General features: G+C 38.7%; 2 long non-coding RNA genes across 2 annotated transcripts in view; both read left to right on the top strand.

Annotated features, from left to right (window-relative positions):
* LOC104975528 (uncharacterized) overlaps positions 1-18368 on the top strand; it is a 196520-nt gene that overhangs the window by 29797 nt on the left and 148355 nt on the right. The window lies entirely within an intron of this gene.
* The window catches only part of LOC132343491 (uncharacterized), a 43044-nt gene continuing 24676 nt past the window's right edge, over positions 1-18368 (top strand). The window contains exon 1 of the long non-coding RNA XR_009492354.1: positions 1-18368. This exon is cut by the window's right edge and continues 14302 nt beyond it. This is a non-coding gene — a long non-coding RNA (uncharacterized lncRNA).

Here is an 18368-nt window from a genome sequence, read left to right on the forward strand (position 1 = left end):
TATGTATATCTCATATCATGATCTCCTTATTGCAAAATTCAGGCTTTAGGCCTTTCAGATCTGACCTAAATTAAACCCCTTATGATTATACAGTGTAGTTGATTAATAGATTCAAGAATTTTAGATCCTGTAGATAGAGCGGCTGAAGAACTATGGATGGAGGTTTGTACTGCTGTACAGGAAGCAGTGACCATCCTATCTGAGGATAGTGACCAAACTATCCTAAAGAAAAGGAAAGAAGGCAAAGTGGTTGTCTGAGGAGGCTTTACAAAGAGCTGAGGAAAGAAGAAAAGTCAAAGGCAAGGGAGAAAGGGAAAGATATCCCCAACTGAATGTCGAGCTCCAGAGAACAGCAAGGAGATATAGGAAGGCCTTCTTAAATGAACAATACAAAGAAATAATAGAAATTTAGAAAATAGAAATAGAAAAATAATAGAATGGGGAAGACTAGAGATCTCTTCAAGAAAATTGGAGATATCAAGAGAATGTTTCATGCACAGATGGGCGTGATAAAGGACAGAAACAGTAAGGACCTAAAAGAAGCTGAAGAGATTAAGAAGAGGTGACAAGAATACACAGAGTAACTGTACAAAAAAAGATCTTAATGACCCAGACAACCACGACGGTGTGATCATTCACCTACAGCCAGACATCCTGGAATGTGAAGTCAAGTGGACCTTAGGAAGACTTACTATGAACAAAGCAAGTAGATGAGATGGAATTCTAGTTGAGCTATTTCAAACCTAGAAGATAATGCTGTTGAAGTGCTACACTCAATATGTCGGTAAATTTTGAAAACTCAGCAGTGGCCACAGGACTGAAAAAAGTGTTTTCATTCTAATCCCAAAGAATGGCAATACCAAAGAATGTTCAAAATACTGTACAGTGGTGATCATTTCACAAGCTAGCAAGTTTATGCTCTAAATCCTTCAAGCTAGGCTTCAGCAGTACAGGAACCAAGAAATTTCAGATGTTATAAGCTGGATTTCTAAGAGGCAGAGGAACCAAAAATCAAATTGCCAACATTCGCTGGATCATCAAGAAAGCAAAGAACTTCCAGAAAATCATCTGCTTCTGCTTTATAGACTATCTAAAGCCTTTGACTGTGTGGATGACAACAAACTATGAAAAATTCTTAAAGAGGTGGGAATACCAGACCATTTTACCTGTCTCCTGAGAAACCTGTCTGGGGATCAAGAAGCAACAATTAGAACTGAAAATGGAACAACTGACTGGTTCAAAATTGGGAAAGGAATATGACAAGCCTGTATAATATCACCCTGCTTGTTTAACTTATATGTGGAGTACATCATGTGAATGCCAAGATGGATGATTCACAAGCTGGAATCAAGATTGCTGAGAGAAATATCAACAACATCAGATATGAAGATGATACCACTCTAATGGCAGAAAGTGAAGAGGAACTAAAGATCCTTTGATGAGGGTGAAAGAGGAGAGGGCTTGAAACTCAACAATCAAAAAACTAAGATCATGGCATCCAGTCCCATCACCTCGTGACAAATAGAAGGATGAAAAAATGGAAGCATAACAGATTTTATTTTCTTGGGCTCCAAAATCACTGTGAATGGTGACTGCATACATGAAATTAAAACACACTTGCTCCTTGAAAGGAAAGCTATGATAAACCTAGACAGTGTATTAAAAAGCACAGGCATCACAGACAGTGGAGAAATATTGTATGACATCACTTATATGTGGAATCCAAAAAGAAATGATACAACTGATCTTACAAAGCAGAAAGAGACTCACAGACTTAGTAAAAGAAATTATGGTTTTAAGGGATAGTTATGCAGTACTCTTGCCTGGAAAATCCCATGGACGGAGGGCCTAGTGGGCTGTAGTCCATGGGGTTGCTAAGAGTTGGACACGACTGAGCGACTTCACTTTCACTTTTCACTTTCATACATTGGAGAAGGAAATGGCAACCCACTCCAGTGTTCTTGCCTGGAGAATCCCAGGGACAGAGGAGCCTAGTGGGCTGCCATCTATGGGGTCGCACAGAGTCAGACATGACTGAAGCGACTTAGCAGCAGCAGCAGCATGGAGTTTGGGATGGACTTGATAACACTGCTATGTTTAAAATGGACAACCAACAAGGATCTACTCTATAGCACAGAGAATTCTGCTCAATGTTATGTGGCAGCCTGGATAAAAGTGAGGTTTGGGAGAGAATGGACATACATGTATACGTATGGCTGAGTCCCTTCACTGTTTACCTGAAACTGTCAGAACATTGTTAATTGGCTATGTGCTGAGTCACTTCAATCATGTCTCACTCTTTGCAACCCTATGGACTGTTGCCCACTAGGCTCCTCTGTCCATGGAATTCTCCAGTCAAGAATACTAGAGTGGGTTGCCATGCCCTTCTCCAGGAGATCTTCCCAACCCAGGGATCAGACCTGCATCTCTTAAATCTCCTTGCAATAGCGGGTGGTTCTTTAGCAGTAGGGCAACCTGGGATTTCCATTAATTGGCTATACCCCAATATAAAATAAAAAAGTTCAAAAGAAAAAGAAAGCAGAGTCATCACTTTGCTGACAAAGGTCCATATAGTCAAAGCTTTGGGTTTTCCAGTAGTCATGATGTGAGAGTTAGACCATAAAGAAGACTGAGTGCCAAAGAATTGATGTTTTTAAGTTGTGGTGATGGAGGACTCTTGAGACTCCCTTGGACTGCAAGGAGATCAAACCCAGTCAATCCTAAAGGAAATCAACCCTGGATATTCATTGGAAGGACTGATGCTGAAGCTGAAGCTCTAATACTTTGGCCACCCTATGAGAAGAGTTGACTCACTGGAAAAGACCCTTATGCTGGGAAAGATTGAAGGCAGGAAGAGAAGGGGACAACAGAGGATAAGATGGCTCGATGGCATCGCCAACTCAATGGACATGAATTTGGGCAAATTTGGGGAGATAGTGAAGGATAGAGGAGCCTGATGTGTAGCAGTTCATGGAGTTGCAACAAGTTGGACATGACTTAGTGACTGAACAACACCAACAAAAATAAGATATATATGGTTTGGTCTTCATTCCCATTTATAGCACAGAGAGTAAAAACCTTGGATGAGAAATGATGGGAGAGAAAGGTTTCTTTTGTTATGTTAATGAGGCACTTTTGGACAGTCCTTAGGTAACCTAAGGATTCGATGCAAGCTGGCTGCCATGGGAACCAACCTGTGATTAGAGAGTTGGAATTTTCAGTACCACTCACTACCTCCAGGGAGGGGAAAGGGGCTGGAGACTGAGTTTTATCAGTAGTGACCAATGATAATCATGTGAATGTAGGGAAGCCTCCATAAAAACCCAGAAGGACAGAGCTCAGACAGCTCCTGGGTTGGTGAACAGCTGAGGATTCTGGGAGAGCAATGCACTCAACAAGGACAAGGAAGCTTTGTGTCCTTTCTCTCCACCTTGTCCTATGCATTTCTCCCAGATAATTTTTCCTGAGTTATATCTTTTTATAATAAACTGAGGATCTAGTTAATAAAATGTTTCTCTGATTTCTGTGAGCCATTGTGGAAAATTAACTGAAGCCAGGAAAAGGGTTGATGGAACTTCCAGCTTATAGTCAGTTGGTCAGAATCAGAGACGACACCCAAACTTATAATTTGGTGTCTGAAATGGGAGTTGGTCAGTTTTATAGGTCTGAACCCTTAAACTATGGGATCTGCTACTATCTCCAGGTAGACAGTATCAAAATTGAATTGAATTGTTAATATAAAATTAATTTATATTTTTTGGACTTTACAGACACCTGTAGTTAAATGTCAAACAATTTGTAAAGAGGTAGTAAGAACAGTCAACATGTAGGCCTAATACCTGAAGAAAAAGCAGTTTTCTATGAACGTTATACTGGGGTAATATGCATTTCTTCCAAATTAATCAGTATTAGTAGTTTGCATTGATCACAAAAGTGAAGTTAAGGTGGAGTCAGGATAGTATAGTAGTTAAGCAGATAGCATTTATAGTTTTTGTCTGGCATGTGACTTTGGGCAAATTATTTATCTTTTAGGGCTTTGATTTCCCTATCTGTAAGATTGGATTAATAAATGGTACCCATCTCAGGAGGGTTTCCTTTTTGGGGGATCAAATAAATTTTATATATTATAAGCACTCAAAAACACTCAGTTATAATTATCTAGGAGGAATTATCTTCCATATCTGAAATATGGAAGCAGCTAAGAAGTGTTCCCAATGGAGGAAAAGTCTGTCTTTGAACAGCTAATCAAAAAAAAAAACAAAACCCAAAAACGCTTGACTTATACATGTCCAGGTTTGATGTACTATATACATGAGGAATCTGATTAGTTTTTCTTTTATGAGCACTGGCAGATCACCATCAGTTTGTACCCCTGGCCTACATATAGTAAGCCGTTAGAGATCCAGCAATGAAGTAAGCTGCACACTACAAATCTTGGGCTTGAGTCTGCTCCAGTCAGCTTTTGTCATACTAATGCTGCATTAAAAACAACCCCAAATTCATTGGCTCACAATAATAAACATTTATTTTTGGCTCATACATGTCTGGGTTCTCTGGGCTTGGCTGTATTCATTCTACTAAGTGAGTTTCTCATTTTCTTTCAATCAGCAACTGATTACCCAGAATATATTATTCTTATGGCAAAAGATAGGAACACAATAGGACAGACCCGTCCATGCTAGCATATTTCAAGGCATTGCTCATGTCATGTCTGTGAACTTTCCATTGGCCAAAACAAGTCACATGGCAAAGTCCAAATTCAAAGGGCAAAGGCCTACACTCCAGCCACTCTGAGGCCATAGCTTGGTTGTGGAGATACACCATGACTTCAGAGAAATGAAGAACTGAAATCAATGACTGAACCACCACAGAATCTTAGCTCTGTTTGATCATTTAGCTATGTATTCATGGGCAGCCACTGTACTGCTCTAGGCCTTAGTTTCTTTATTTGTAAAACGAAGAGGTTGAATTACTACTACTACTAAGTCGCTTCAGTCGTGTCTGACTCTGTGTGACCCCATGGACTGCAGCCCACCAGGCTCCTCCGTCCCTGGGATTCTCCAGGCAAGAATACTGGAGTGGGTTGCCACTGAGTATATATTAGAGTCGCCTGGGGAAGCTTCTAAAAAACACCATTTGCTGGGTCCCATCCAAGACCAGTTAAATCAGAATCCCTAGGGGTAATGTCTCAAGAACTTGTGTTTTTGTAAAGCTTTCTGGATCATTCTAGTGTATAGTCAGGATCGGGAGCCACTGTGTTAAATGGTTTCCAGTGTTTCTTCTATTCTCAAACTCGTTTAGGTTCTAATAGGACTGGTTTGTTGGCCATGAAGACTTGCTTATGACTGACATGCTGACTGATTGGTAGGGTAAAATGTTTGTGTCCTAAAATGTTGCTGACTGCCCCCCTCCGCTTCCACAAACACACACACACACACACACACACACACACACACACACACAAGAGCAACAACTGTATTGTTTTCTCTTAGTTCCTTTGCTCAAAGATATTCCTGCATTATCACAGATGCCTTCTTCCACCTCTTCTCTCCTACCTATTTCAGTTGCTGGAAGAGTTTTTTGAAATAAATGAGAGCTCTGCTGCCTTTTCTATGTTATTTATTTTCCAGCTCTACCTGAATTGTACTTGAAATGCTGCTTCCCCCCTTTGCCATTTAGAATTAGCAAGTGTCACCCACCTTCCCATCAAGGTTGGCACTGATGATTAGCACATCCCCACACACTGCCATTCTTTCCCCACCTACTCCAGTGTCAGCCCCTGGAAGGGGATTTACATTTCCACAAAGGCAACTCTAAGACCTGTTGAAAGGGGCTCAGGAATGAAATGCAACCTAACTACCATCCGTGTATATCAGAGATGCTGTAGAAGAGATACTTGCATTAGGAGGTGGGAACTGGTGCCCAAGGACTCATTCCCTTCAAGGACTCCCTGCATACTGTGGGAGATTTGTCACTGTCACCATGATTCTTTGTTGGTTCTCTCTGGCAAGTTCCTTACTTTTTCTTCTTCTCTAGCAAGAATTATAGTTTGAGATATAAATAAATGTAAAATTCACAGATCTGGTTACTGAGAAATAACGTTTATTGAGAATTTTCTGTTTTTCCTTTTCCTCTTCTCTATCTCTTATCATAGTACTATTTATATGAACTATTATATTTCATCGATTCTAAGGTGCATTTTTTCCCAGAATTTTATCTCTCTGCAATAGGGATGGGTCTCATAGTTATTGATGTCTTAAAATTAATCAGCAGAAATTTTTCTTTCTTGGAGGAACACACAATAATGTTGCACCTTATGATGGGTGATTTCTGTGAGGCAGTAGAATAGAGCATCATCTAGGCTTTGTGCTAAGTCTGTTGCATTCATTTTCTCATTTAGTCCTCACAATAATTCATTGATTAATTAATCAGTACTTTTTTCTATCAACAAATATTTGTTGAGCTAATATAATTAATAATAATAGTTGACATGTATTGAGCAGACATTATATAAGTCCTTTAAAAAATATCCTCTACACTTAGCACTGAGGAAGATGCCGAGAGGTAGGTATTGATATTATTTGCACTTTATAGGCCAGCAAAAGTGGCACTCACTCAGAGGTTAACAAACTTGCCAAAGTCATAAAGTTCAAAGGCAAGCTTCAAACCCAGTTTACTCTGCCTTCAAAGCCCATGCAATGTCACTTCCCTACATCACATCAAGCACTTGTTATTATTATCATTAATAGTGGTGAAGTATTTTATCATTTACAATAGACTTTCACAGATGCCTAATTGTAGCCTAATAACCTGGAAAATGCAAATTGTTTTATGTATTTTGCATTAAAAGATAAAAATCACTGTTAAAATATATTCTTAATAGCCTTCATAAAAAGGTATAAGCCATCCAAAGACACCCCAAGGGAAGCTAAAGCACTGGAACTGTTTCACTTCATTAGGGCCAAGCAAATAAAAGCTGGGCCAGAGTTCATGCTAATTAATGTCAGAAGGACAATAGTCACTGGATAATGGGAAAACAAACTATTAATATTACAGTGTGTAAGCCTTTACTCTGAGATGTAACTCTGCATTTCTAACTATTATGGAAAATACCATCTAAATCAAGTGAACTTTAAAAACAATGGATAACAATTTGTAGAATGGATCAGTGGAATTGGTAAATATGATAAATGAAGTCAGGCCAATGACACTTCCATCTAGTTTCAGTTTTAGAGGGAATGACCTGAAAATCTGGGATATTAATGTATTTGGGTTAAGTTTATTGTTTTGTTATTCTAGTGATTTATGGTCAACAAAGAAATCCCAGCAAAAAGGACTATGTCTGAAAGAGCAGGAGAATCATAGTTAATTTGACATTATTTTTAAATAATTATATTCCTTTAATATATTAAACGATCTAGGCAATCATAAAGCCACAGAATCTTAAGATTCTAGAGTTAGAAGGGCCCCAGGAGGTAGCATGTTTTCTACTTACACAAGGAGAAATATGAGCTTTCTAAGGCACTCTATTTTATTTCATTTTGACTTTGTTGGGTGGCTTCTTTAATATCAATTTCTTCTGTCTTTTAAGTCTTCAAAGTTTTTTGATCTGGGTTTATTTGTTTTTGAAAATCTTGTTTCCTGTGACTACCGCTTCTAATCTTCTGACCACTGTGGGTAAAAATGGGCTGTCTAGCTTTAACAAATGGTTAGAAATCTTGCCATTTTGAAAACAGGGCATCCTTCCCTAAGTACCTCCATGTTTTATGCAAGAGATGAATTGTATTTATCCCTGAATGATTGATTGCCTTCTAGTCAGAGATCTTGAATGAAGTGTTACCAATTGTTAAAGGGTTAGTAACTAAGATGGGTAAATTAAGTTTTCCTTTTATCCAACACCAAACTTTTCCTTTTTCCTCTCCTCAGTCTCTGAGATGAAGACAGATCCCCACAAAAGAACCTTTATAGCTCAAGTGACAGGCAGTAATTCCTTATCTCTAGTTTATAGAATTCTAACATTTCATTGCTCTTGTTGTTCAGTCACTAAGTCATGTCCAACTCGTTGCCACCCCACGTACTGCAGCACACCAGGCTCCTCGGTCCTATCTTCTTAGTTCCCAAAAAGTGAAAGTGAAAGTCACTCAGTTGTGTCTGACTCTTTGCGACTCCATGGACTAAACAGACCATAGAGTTCTCCAGGCCAGCATACTGGAGTGGTTAGCCTTTCCCTTCTCCAGGGGATCTTCCCAACCCAGGGATCAAACCCAGGTCTCCTGCATTGCAGGTGGATTCTTAACCAGCTGAGCCACCATAGTTTGCTCAAATTCATGTTCATTGAGTTGATGATGCTATCTAACCATCTCATCCTCCGCCACCCCCTTTTCCTTTTGCCTTCAATCCTTCCCAGCATCAGGTCTTTTCCAATGATTCAGCTCTTCACATCAAGTGGCCAAAGTATTGGATCTTCAGCATTAGTCCTTCCAATGAATATTCAGGGTTGATTTCCTTTAGGATTGACTGGTTTGATCTCCTTGCAGTCCATGGGACTCTCAAGAGTCTTCTCTGATACCACAATTGAAAAGTATCATTTCTTCAGCTCTCAGCCTTCTTTATGGTCCAACTCTCACATCCATACATGACTACTGGAAAAACCATAGCTTTGACCATAAGGACATTTGTTAGTAAGATGATGTCTCTACTTTTTAAGATGCTGTCTAGGTTTGTCATAGCTTTTCTTCCAAGGAGCAAGCATCTTTCAATTTCGTGGCTGCAGTCATGCACTGTTCACAGCGATTTGGGAGCCCAAGAAAATAAAACCTGTCAGTTTCCACTTTTTCCTCTTCTTTTTGCCATGAAGTGATGGGACTGGATGCCATGATCTTAGTTTTTTGAATGTTGAGTTTCAAGCCAGCCTTTTCTCTGTACTCTTTCACCATCTTCAAAGGATCTTTAGTTCCTCTTCACTTTCTGCGGTTAGAATGGTATCATCTTCATATCTGACGCTATTGATATTTCTCCCAGCAATCTTGATTCCAGCTTGTGAGTCATACAGGCTGGCATTTCAAATGATGTACTCTGCATAGAAGTTAAATAAGGATGGGGACAATATAAAGCCTTGTCGTACTCCTTTCCCAATTTTGAACCAACCAGATGTTCCATTTCCAGTTGTAACTATTGCTTCTTGATGTGTATACAGGTTTCTCAGGAGACAGGTAAAATGGTCTATTTAGTATTCCCATCTCTTTGAGAATTTTCCAGTTTTTTGTGATCCACACAGTCAAAGGCTTTAGCATAGTCAATTAAGCAGAAGTAGATGTTTTTCTGGAATTCCCTTGCTTTCTCTATGATCCAGCAAATGTTGGCTATTTGATATCCAATTCCTCTGCCTTTTCTAAACCCAGCTTGAACATCTGTTAAGTTCTTGGTACCATTAGAGTCAATTATAAAGTATTTTTCTTTATTTTTAATAACAACATATTTGACATGGAATTATAATGGATCTAGAACTGATATGTACCCCAGAGATCATTCCAACACCCTTATTTGCAAATAAGAAATTTTGTTACTGGGGCAATTAAATGCTTTACCCAAGAGTATGTAGCCAGTTAGTGGTCCCCTGACTCCAACTTAATTCTACCCCCTGAAAATTTTCAATTAATATTGGTAAGTTCTTGCAAATGAGAACAATGTCAATGGAGTTATCTTCTTGGAGAAATAGCAAAGGATCCTGACTTGGTTGCAAAAGAGATTTCTCTTTAAGACAAGGCTTCAAAAATGACCTTTGAGGGCATTTTCCATATTTCTGATTAGTGGGTGCAATAACCTTTAGCTGAAGAAAAGGGCACCCAAAGAGCAGAGCAATAATAGAGGAATTACTTTGGCAATTACCATTACCATTACAAGTCCACCTTTGAAAATAGATGGAAGAATCAGTAATGTAAAGAGTAAGCCTCACAGCCCATGAGAAGAATAGAAATCTCGGTATCAAACATCTAGGCCATTCCCTTGACTTTCCTGGTTGAAGTATAATCAAAACAAACAAAAGAAAGTGCCTTTTTTCCACTATAGTAAATGGCACTTCCTACATGGCTTCGTGTTATTAAATCTGAACAATTACTTGATATCTTTTCTTTACTATGAATCATAGCCCTATCATCTCTAAAATGGAATTAATATAACCTAACCAGCCTACCCCATATGATAAACATAAATTTAATAAATGACCAGACTGAGAAACCAATGTGGTTTTAAGTAAAATTTTTGAGCTCTGTTGGGGCTTTCTCTTAATGAAAGTAGTTTTAATTTGCATTTCTTTAGATTATTTTAAGTGTTGGCTGCAGCTTTCTATAGAATATGAAGAAATACCAAGTATGCTGCCTAATACGAGAACAAGCTTGTGGTCACCTTTATTTAACCTAGCCAGTTTAGGATAACTGAGTGAGAGAATGTACTGAAGAGAATGCCTTCAACACTTCCCAAAATGCAGCTGTTGCTTTGCTCATGATGGTGTCATAAACAGAGCCCATCTTAGCACAGCAGAACACTGACCGGACCCACTCAATCCTTTATCTGAGCAGGTGAATTTTGCTTTAGCTTCCTTTATCTTTCCTAAGAATGCAGTAAGAATTTTTAAAACTTTTTCTCAGGCATTCACTTTTCTATATACCCAAGTCCCTAATTTTCTCATTTTTTCCAGATTTAAGAATTTTGCTTTGTGAGACATGGAGTATTGGTGGTACAAAAATCTCCATAACTCTCCTTTATCCAATTTACAGTCCCTCTTGGGACTGTGACAGTTTTCCTACAATCCTTTCTCTTTGTTTCCTCCTTAGAAGAGAAAAGCAGTGTCTTTTAACTGTAGTTTGCCCATTAGAGATAGTCTGAGAATAAATGAAATCATTATGTGTTGAGATAAACCTCTAAACAAAGATGCTCTGAGAATCTCAATAATGTTCCTAGTTTTAATACATAGTCACAGAGCTCAGACTCCCTCGCTCCCCATGTTCCAGGCTAACCCTGAGAAATTTGAAGATGCAAAGATTTTACTCTTAGTTTTCTCACAGGTTTAGCTGTAGGGCCAAGTGAACACCACCACTTCTCAGCTCTGTTCCAGGTTTTCTATCTCTAAAGCAGATATCATCTTTGACATCCTAACCAGAGCTTGCAAGTAGCTTCCCACCTCATGTTTTGAATAGGACTCTCCCTGGAAAGATGGTTTTTAAAATCACATGAAATAAAATATTTATACCTGTGTAGTGCTTCTTAAGATATAAATGTATCTGTTCATAAATGGAAAATGAAGCTATGATTTTGAGGAATATGCTTTCCCCAATCTGAAGTATTCTTCATGATGTGGCTATTGAAGCATCAGCCTTGCTCTGCCACTTGACTTAACATTTCTGTCTCCAGTGTTCCCCTCTGGGGAGAGGGCCAGAAATTTTATAATAATAATAAAGCCACCATTGGATTCAAATAATTCCCTGGACCAATATGCATGTATTTATGTGTGAGCATTTTTAGCTCTGTTTTCCCAAATATTTCTTCATCAAATTAAATTGTTTTCATGTTTATTTTTAACACCCTTTGACCATATCAAGATTTTTGATTCAGGCTAAGATTTTGAGACTTTCAGAATGAGCTATGCTATCTGGCATAAATGGGAGTTCCAGTTTAACCTAAGAATCTCAGAAATTACTGCAGGCTGTAAGCAGAGCAAAGGAGCAATTGACAGAAGTGTGTTTTTCTCTGTAATGGAAATAACTAGAGAAATGCAGAAAAGAAATCTCTCTAGTCTGTTCTAACAAGTTCTATTTTGAATTCCAAGGCAACTGTCAATTTAATACCAGGGCCCCTTTAAGCAGAAATTTTGACTTGCCGTGAATTTAACAGGCTGTAGGCTATCAAATGCCTGACTATAACAGCTCTCTCTCTTCTTTGTTTAAAGAATTGAAAATGGAAATTGCATGGTCTGAAATTCCTGATTATTTTATCTCCCTAACTTCATCCTTCTGATCCATTGGGAACACTGCTTCGGAAAGAATGTCTTAATTTTGCTTTCCCTAGAAGCAGACACTAAGAGAAGAACTTGAGTGAAGCAGTTTATTGGGGCTAGAGAAAGTGAAATAAGGAAGGAGGCGATAAGGAGTTTGTGGTCAAGCAGGTCACCACTGTAGTTAACTAGAGTTTCTTCCCATTGGGGACCTCTGAGGACTGGCACAGAGCACACACCTTCAAGCTGTCTCAGGGGAGGTGTGAGAGGATTACAGTGTTTCTACAACTCCAGCAACTGCCACCAGATTTTGGTTGAGAGCTATTTGTGGAAAGTATGTAACTTCCTAGCAGTAAATCCTTGATGATATCACTTAAGTCATCTCACATAATTTTCTCATATGCAAGGTGGACATGAATCTGATGTCACAATATTGTGGTATGAATTCCATGTGCTGGTATACTAAAGTGCTTTGTAAATTACCCAATTACTATTCAAATATTATTTATTATTAATACAGGTAAACATGCTCTATTCCTCCAAAAAGTGTTAAATCTTATGAAGAAGTTAAGACATATACATAGATAAATATCAAAGGCAGTACATGATCACTTCTGTTAGAGGACAACAATCTTCTCTGATAGCATGGTGGGTTAAGAACAGAGACTTTGGAGTTCAAACCTTGGCTGTACCATGTATTAGCTTTGTGGGCTTGGGCAATTTACTCACTGTCTCAGTCTTAGTTTTCTCATCTATAAAATGGGTATGACAGAATTGCTCATGGAGTTATTAAATACTAAATTAGGTAATACATGCAAAGTGCTTAGTATTTATTAAATAGTTGTGTTATTTTCATTACCACCGTTATTATGATTTTTGCTATTACTCTTGCAATGGGATTTGGAAAAGGGATATGACAAAATTAATTTGGAATGTGATACACTCCAGGAAAAGTGTTATTAAATGAAATAGTGGACATGAAAGCCCTTAGTCAACTCTTATTTTCTATTGTCAATTTTAAAGAATGATTATTCATGAATAGGGTTTCATGACTTGAACATTACAGTGGTTAAGATATGCCAAGCAGAGGTGAGACAGGAAAGGCATTTTAAGTATAAGAAACACACTGTGAAATGTGGAAATGAGTACAGACAGGATTCTGTCAAGGAAGGTTTTGCCAACAATGATCAGTGTGGTTGGGTAAGAGTATGAGGCATATCTAGAAGAGGAAGAAAAGCCAAGTGGGGCATGAATCAGAGCATGGAAGACCTTGAGGGCTGAGGTAAAGAGCTGGAGACCTAGTGGATGTTGTGAACAGAGAAATCATTTCTTGCTGGTTTGTGCTTCTAAGCCTTAATCCACTCACATGCAGCCTCTTCAGTCCTGAATTCAGAGCTGCCTTCTCAGCTTTCATTTCCTGCTCTTCACTTTACCCTCATGCTTCTCTTCCAGCTCTCCCACATCATATTCATCTCTTTTTGTACCTTTGCTTATGCTGAACCCCTCACCTGGAGGATTCCCTCTCCCTCTTTCTTTCTTCTTAATCACATCTGCCCTAGCTGCTCATGCATTTTCCATACCTGTCCTTAGCGATCCTTTCTTCCTTAACTCCTTGAATACCTTTCATCTCCATCACCCAGTCTACTCATTTCCTGATAAGAATAAGGTCTTTGAATGTAGAGACCATGCTTTTATTTTGCTGTTTCATACATTCCCGGATACACAGAGAGTGCTCAGGAAATACTTGGCTAATCGGACAGGTTAGCCACATCTTCCCAAGAGTCTCCTTGTGTGTATCAGGTCAGTGGTACCGTCTCTAATTTGCCTTCTCAAGGTTGGTAGCGTAAAATACGATGGGCTTCTCCTGGCCCTTTTTCAAGGGGTTCTGGTGATGTTAACATGTGGCTTTTTTATGAACTGGGGACTGTTAGCCTCCAGGCAGCAATTTGGGAAAAGAAACTGGTTTATTCTGTGATGTTTTAGATATAACTGACTTGTGTGCATTAAATTTCAGTTTGATTCACTTCTTGCTTTGAGCTAGAAGTGAAGAAACTCATTTTTAGTTTTCAGCTTTGCCATTAATTAGCTGTGCGACTTTGGGCAAGTCTTTACCCCCTCTCTATTAATAATAGCTGTCTTTTATTGGATGTGAAATAAGTGCAGCATTACTAGGTGCTGTAAATCCACTGTTTTATTTAATCCTCCTACCAATTTTGTGAGGTAGACCTCATGACTGCTCCTAGTTCCAAATGAGACTCAGATCAGAAAGTAAGTTTCCCAGAGTCACAGAGCTAATAAGTTACAAAATCAGAACTCAAAGCCAGGACTGGCTGCTTGCAAAGCTTATGAACTTAATCCTTATGCACTATTTCAGTTCCTTTAAGTCTAAGCATCTTCAGCCTTAAACAAAGAGAGAGACTGCAATCTCTAGGAAGCTGTCCAAATTTGTGACTCTTCTCTAAGAGCACATGTTATTTCAGGCATGAAATTGAAATCTGTAATTTACCACAAATCTCCCAGCTACCACAATTCCAATATTCCTGTGGAAACTCTCTTCCCCGCTGTTAGTTGGCAGAGTTTGGGGCTGGGGATGACCTCCCTCATGGATGTGACCTAGGACCAAGCTCATCACACATTTCTTTCTTGGGCCTTGGGCTTGGTCATGTGACTTAATTGAGGCTAGTAATAACCAAACTCAGAATTTTTATTCTGACTTTCAGGGGAAAAGTATTAGTACTCACTTGCATTGAACTAGATCCTGGGAGAATGCAGGCACTTCCCTGTGTTGTTGACAGTCAGTCATGTTTCTATTTGTAGAACACAGAAATTAGCCAGCACAGGGCAGAGCAGAGCCCAGAGAAGGAAGGACTGGGTCTTGGTGACATGTGTCAGCTCCAAAATCTATCCTTACCTGAAGTAAAGCCAAGGGTTGGATTCTCCTTACAAGTGAGCCAGTTTGGGGGTTCAGTTTGCTGTTACAGGTATCACAAGATAAGAGGAGTTCATGGGTCTTTTCTTTTTTTGGCACAAACCTACCAAAATCTTACTGAACAAGCAAATTGTCTTGTTCAGATTCAGGCCCAGCCAGAGTGCATCAGGCCTTGAATCATTTCTAATTATGGTAGAAAATATATTCTCACTATGGATGAAAAGGTGCCTGATTTGTCATGTGATAAAAAAATCTGTTAAGTGGTACAATGAAACTTTATTCCCCTCTTCTGCCAGAAGGCTTCCTGATCATTTGCCTGTCTCCAGAAGATGTTAATTGCTAATTGTCAACGTGCATTTCAAGAAAGTGAGCTGCTGCCTGGCATGCCTGTTAGCTCTAACTGGTAACTTGTTTCTGTCCCCTCCATTTCTTTGTAATTACATTTGAACTTTGAATCCAAAAATCATTTAGGTTAAGGCTGTATGACTTGATTGAATGAATTCTATCTGTACTTTTACATAAGTCATTATATGTCATTAATCATAGAATTTGAGGGTTGGAAGAGACCTTTAGAGAACAGCTTTTCCAACCCCTTTAATTTAGTAGAAGAAGAAAATAGCAGGCAGACATCAGCTCAGAGTCACACAGTAGTTATAGGTTGTTAAGGGCTATAATCAGGGTCTCCTGACCACAAGCCAGGGTGATTTTCACCATATCACACCTCCTCTCCTGACCCTGTCTTGGTTTATTACATGAATAAAAACTACAAAAGCCTCAGACACATGACAAATAAATGCAAGTCTTCCAGATGAGAATTCCCTGCATTCACGGTCACCCCCTTCTCATTTTTACCATCTCAGTTCTTTCTGTACAGGAGACTAAAAAGAACATATATGCTGCCTGGATAGCTAATATGGTCAGGAAACCACCTGGAAGTTAGTGTAAAGTACAACCTTGGGCATTTTCCCCCAGAAATTAAGGAATTTGTTTTGGTACCTAGAAAGTAAAAGTTTTGTTTTGTTTTGTTTTTTCAGAAAACCACTTACAATGATACAAATGATTTTATGATTTTTGAGCTTTCATTACAGTAGATTTGATCTATAATTCTGCTTAGTGATATTGTTAGACTGTCGATCTGTGTCATTAATACCCTTGATAAGAAGAAGATCCCACTTACTTGTTATATTCTGTAGGTTTACCTGTTACTCCACTTCAAATTCACTTTGTGTTCTAAGATTTTATTAATAGCTATATAAGGTTTACTAGAGAAATAAATGGCAACCCACTCCAGTATTCTTGCCTGGAGAATTCCCATGGACAGAGGAGCCTGGCAGGCTACAGTCCATGGGATTGCAAGAGTCAGACACGACTTAGCGACTAAACCACCATCACCACATAAGGTTTACTACCAACAAGAGAGAATATTAAATTTATTTTCAGATCACCGAGTTCATTGTGGACTAAAGCCACTTAGCAGTGAGCAAGACGGCAGAAGCAAAATGTTATCCTTAGTTATATCAGTAAGGGTTTCTCTGTCTTTCTGGAAACTTAATTTGTGTACTGCTGTCAGTGATTTTTCAGAAATAAGAAATCAGAGGGGAATCAAAAGGGAGGCCAATATGAGACTTAGAAGCTCAAATATTTCTTTGGACTTATAGGTGGTTTTTAAAGGTGATTTTCATTTTAGAGACAGTAAATAACTGGAAATTCCTGAGGTTGGTTAACTGGTATTCCACAGGCTGTCACATGATCTGACTGAGTGAGGAGGAACAGCTGTAGAAATTACCCTTTGAAAACAGACATCTATAAGTGACAGTCTTTTTCTGTTGTCTGTGAAAACTGTGACTCACATTGCATTACATCAATAGGGCATTGAAGACACAGTTTAGGCCTGCTGAAATTTCAAGCTTTTGATAGATGGGTCTATCAACAGAAAGTGAGAGCCTTAGTTCAGAATTAAAAAACATGAATTACAAATTTATGAAGTCAACTAGATTTTGACACTAATGAAATTGTATCACAAGTATGTATTCTATTATTGATTATTGTTAGCAGTATTAAGGTCACAAAAAGAAGAAGAAAAGTAACTTTGGGAGATATCAAAATAAGGCCTAGTATAATTTTTCCTATAGTAAGATGACTTGGAGGAGATTATATATTTTTCTTAAATGACTAAGCAAGTGATATTATTTATCCTAAATTGGATTCTTAAATTAAGATAATAATCTTAGGATCCAGTTCTACTCTATGGAAAAGTTCTTGGGAGATTAATGAATGCCTTTTAGAAAATGTTGAATCTCTGTTAAAAAAAAAAAATCTGTCAACAGGAAGGAAAAGTCCCCACTTTCTGCAAGTAGTAAAGCATACTTTATGGACTCTAAATGTGAAAGTGAATGGACAAGTTTACTGCCCACTTAGTGTCTTGCTATCTTCTGCTTTCTAAAGCTGCATATAATGAAGAAGGTAGGGCCTGTTAATAGGAATTGCCCCTTTGGAGCCACAAATGAGGGTCGAAGGAGAGCCATAGACTGAGCAGAGGATGCCCATTTAACGCAGTTGGCAGGTGTTATGAAGATGACAGCATTAACAACAAGAAAAGGCCCTCCAGAGCCTACTCACAAGACCAGAAGAATAAAACGGCATCCACTACAACAGAAAACCTCCCAAGACAGTGAAAGAGCGCAGGCCGCAGTCACGTCTGACCTGCAGGAATGATGCAAGGTCTCCCTGGGCACCTAACACTCCCAGGGCCTTTCAGGGCCCACGATCCTACAAGACTGTGTAACACCAGAGTCGCCCATTCTCTGATAGCTCTGCAATTGTTGGACCCATATCGAACACTTCCCTAAGAATCACTAAGAGACTTACACATTGCACCTAGTGAAAGTCCTTCATTTGGAAGATTAAATAATTACGTAATCTTCAAAAAAAATACTTATTGAGCCTCTATTGGGTGACAGAATTTATTGCCTCATAACCCAGAAAGACTACTTATTTACTGAGCAACAACTATGTGCCAGGCATGATGTTAAATCAATAGGATGAACATAGTCCCTGCCCTTTGGGAATTTTCCATCCACTGTGGAGATAGGCAATAATGGCATGAACATATAAGAGACTGTATCAACTGTTATAAGTACTAATGAGAAACTAACCAGTTCAGTATAAGAGGACAGCAGGAGAAAGGAGAAAGCTGAGGCCAAAACATGGATGATAAATTGTTCCAGGCCACTTTGGTGAGTTGTTAAGTAATTATTAAGCTCTTACTATTTACCAATGCTATTCTAGGCACAGTGATAAACTAATGAAAACAAAATAAAGTTCTTGACTTTATGGACCTAAAATTTAGTTCAGAGAAATAGGCAATAAATAAATGAGTAAATAAAATCGAGGTGGTATGAGAGGAAGAAGAGTCCAGGATGATTTCAAGGTTTGACCAAATGAAAGGAT

This window comes from Bos taurus, chromosome 22 (assembly GCF_002263795.3).
Source record: "Bos taurus isolate L1 Dominette 01449 registration number 42190680 breed Hereford chromosome 22, ARS-UCD2.0, whole genome shotgun sequence".
In the NCBI taxonomy this organism is placed as follows: Eukaryota; Metazoa; Chordata; class Mammalia; order Artiodactyla; family Bovidae; genus Bos; species Bos taurus.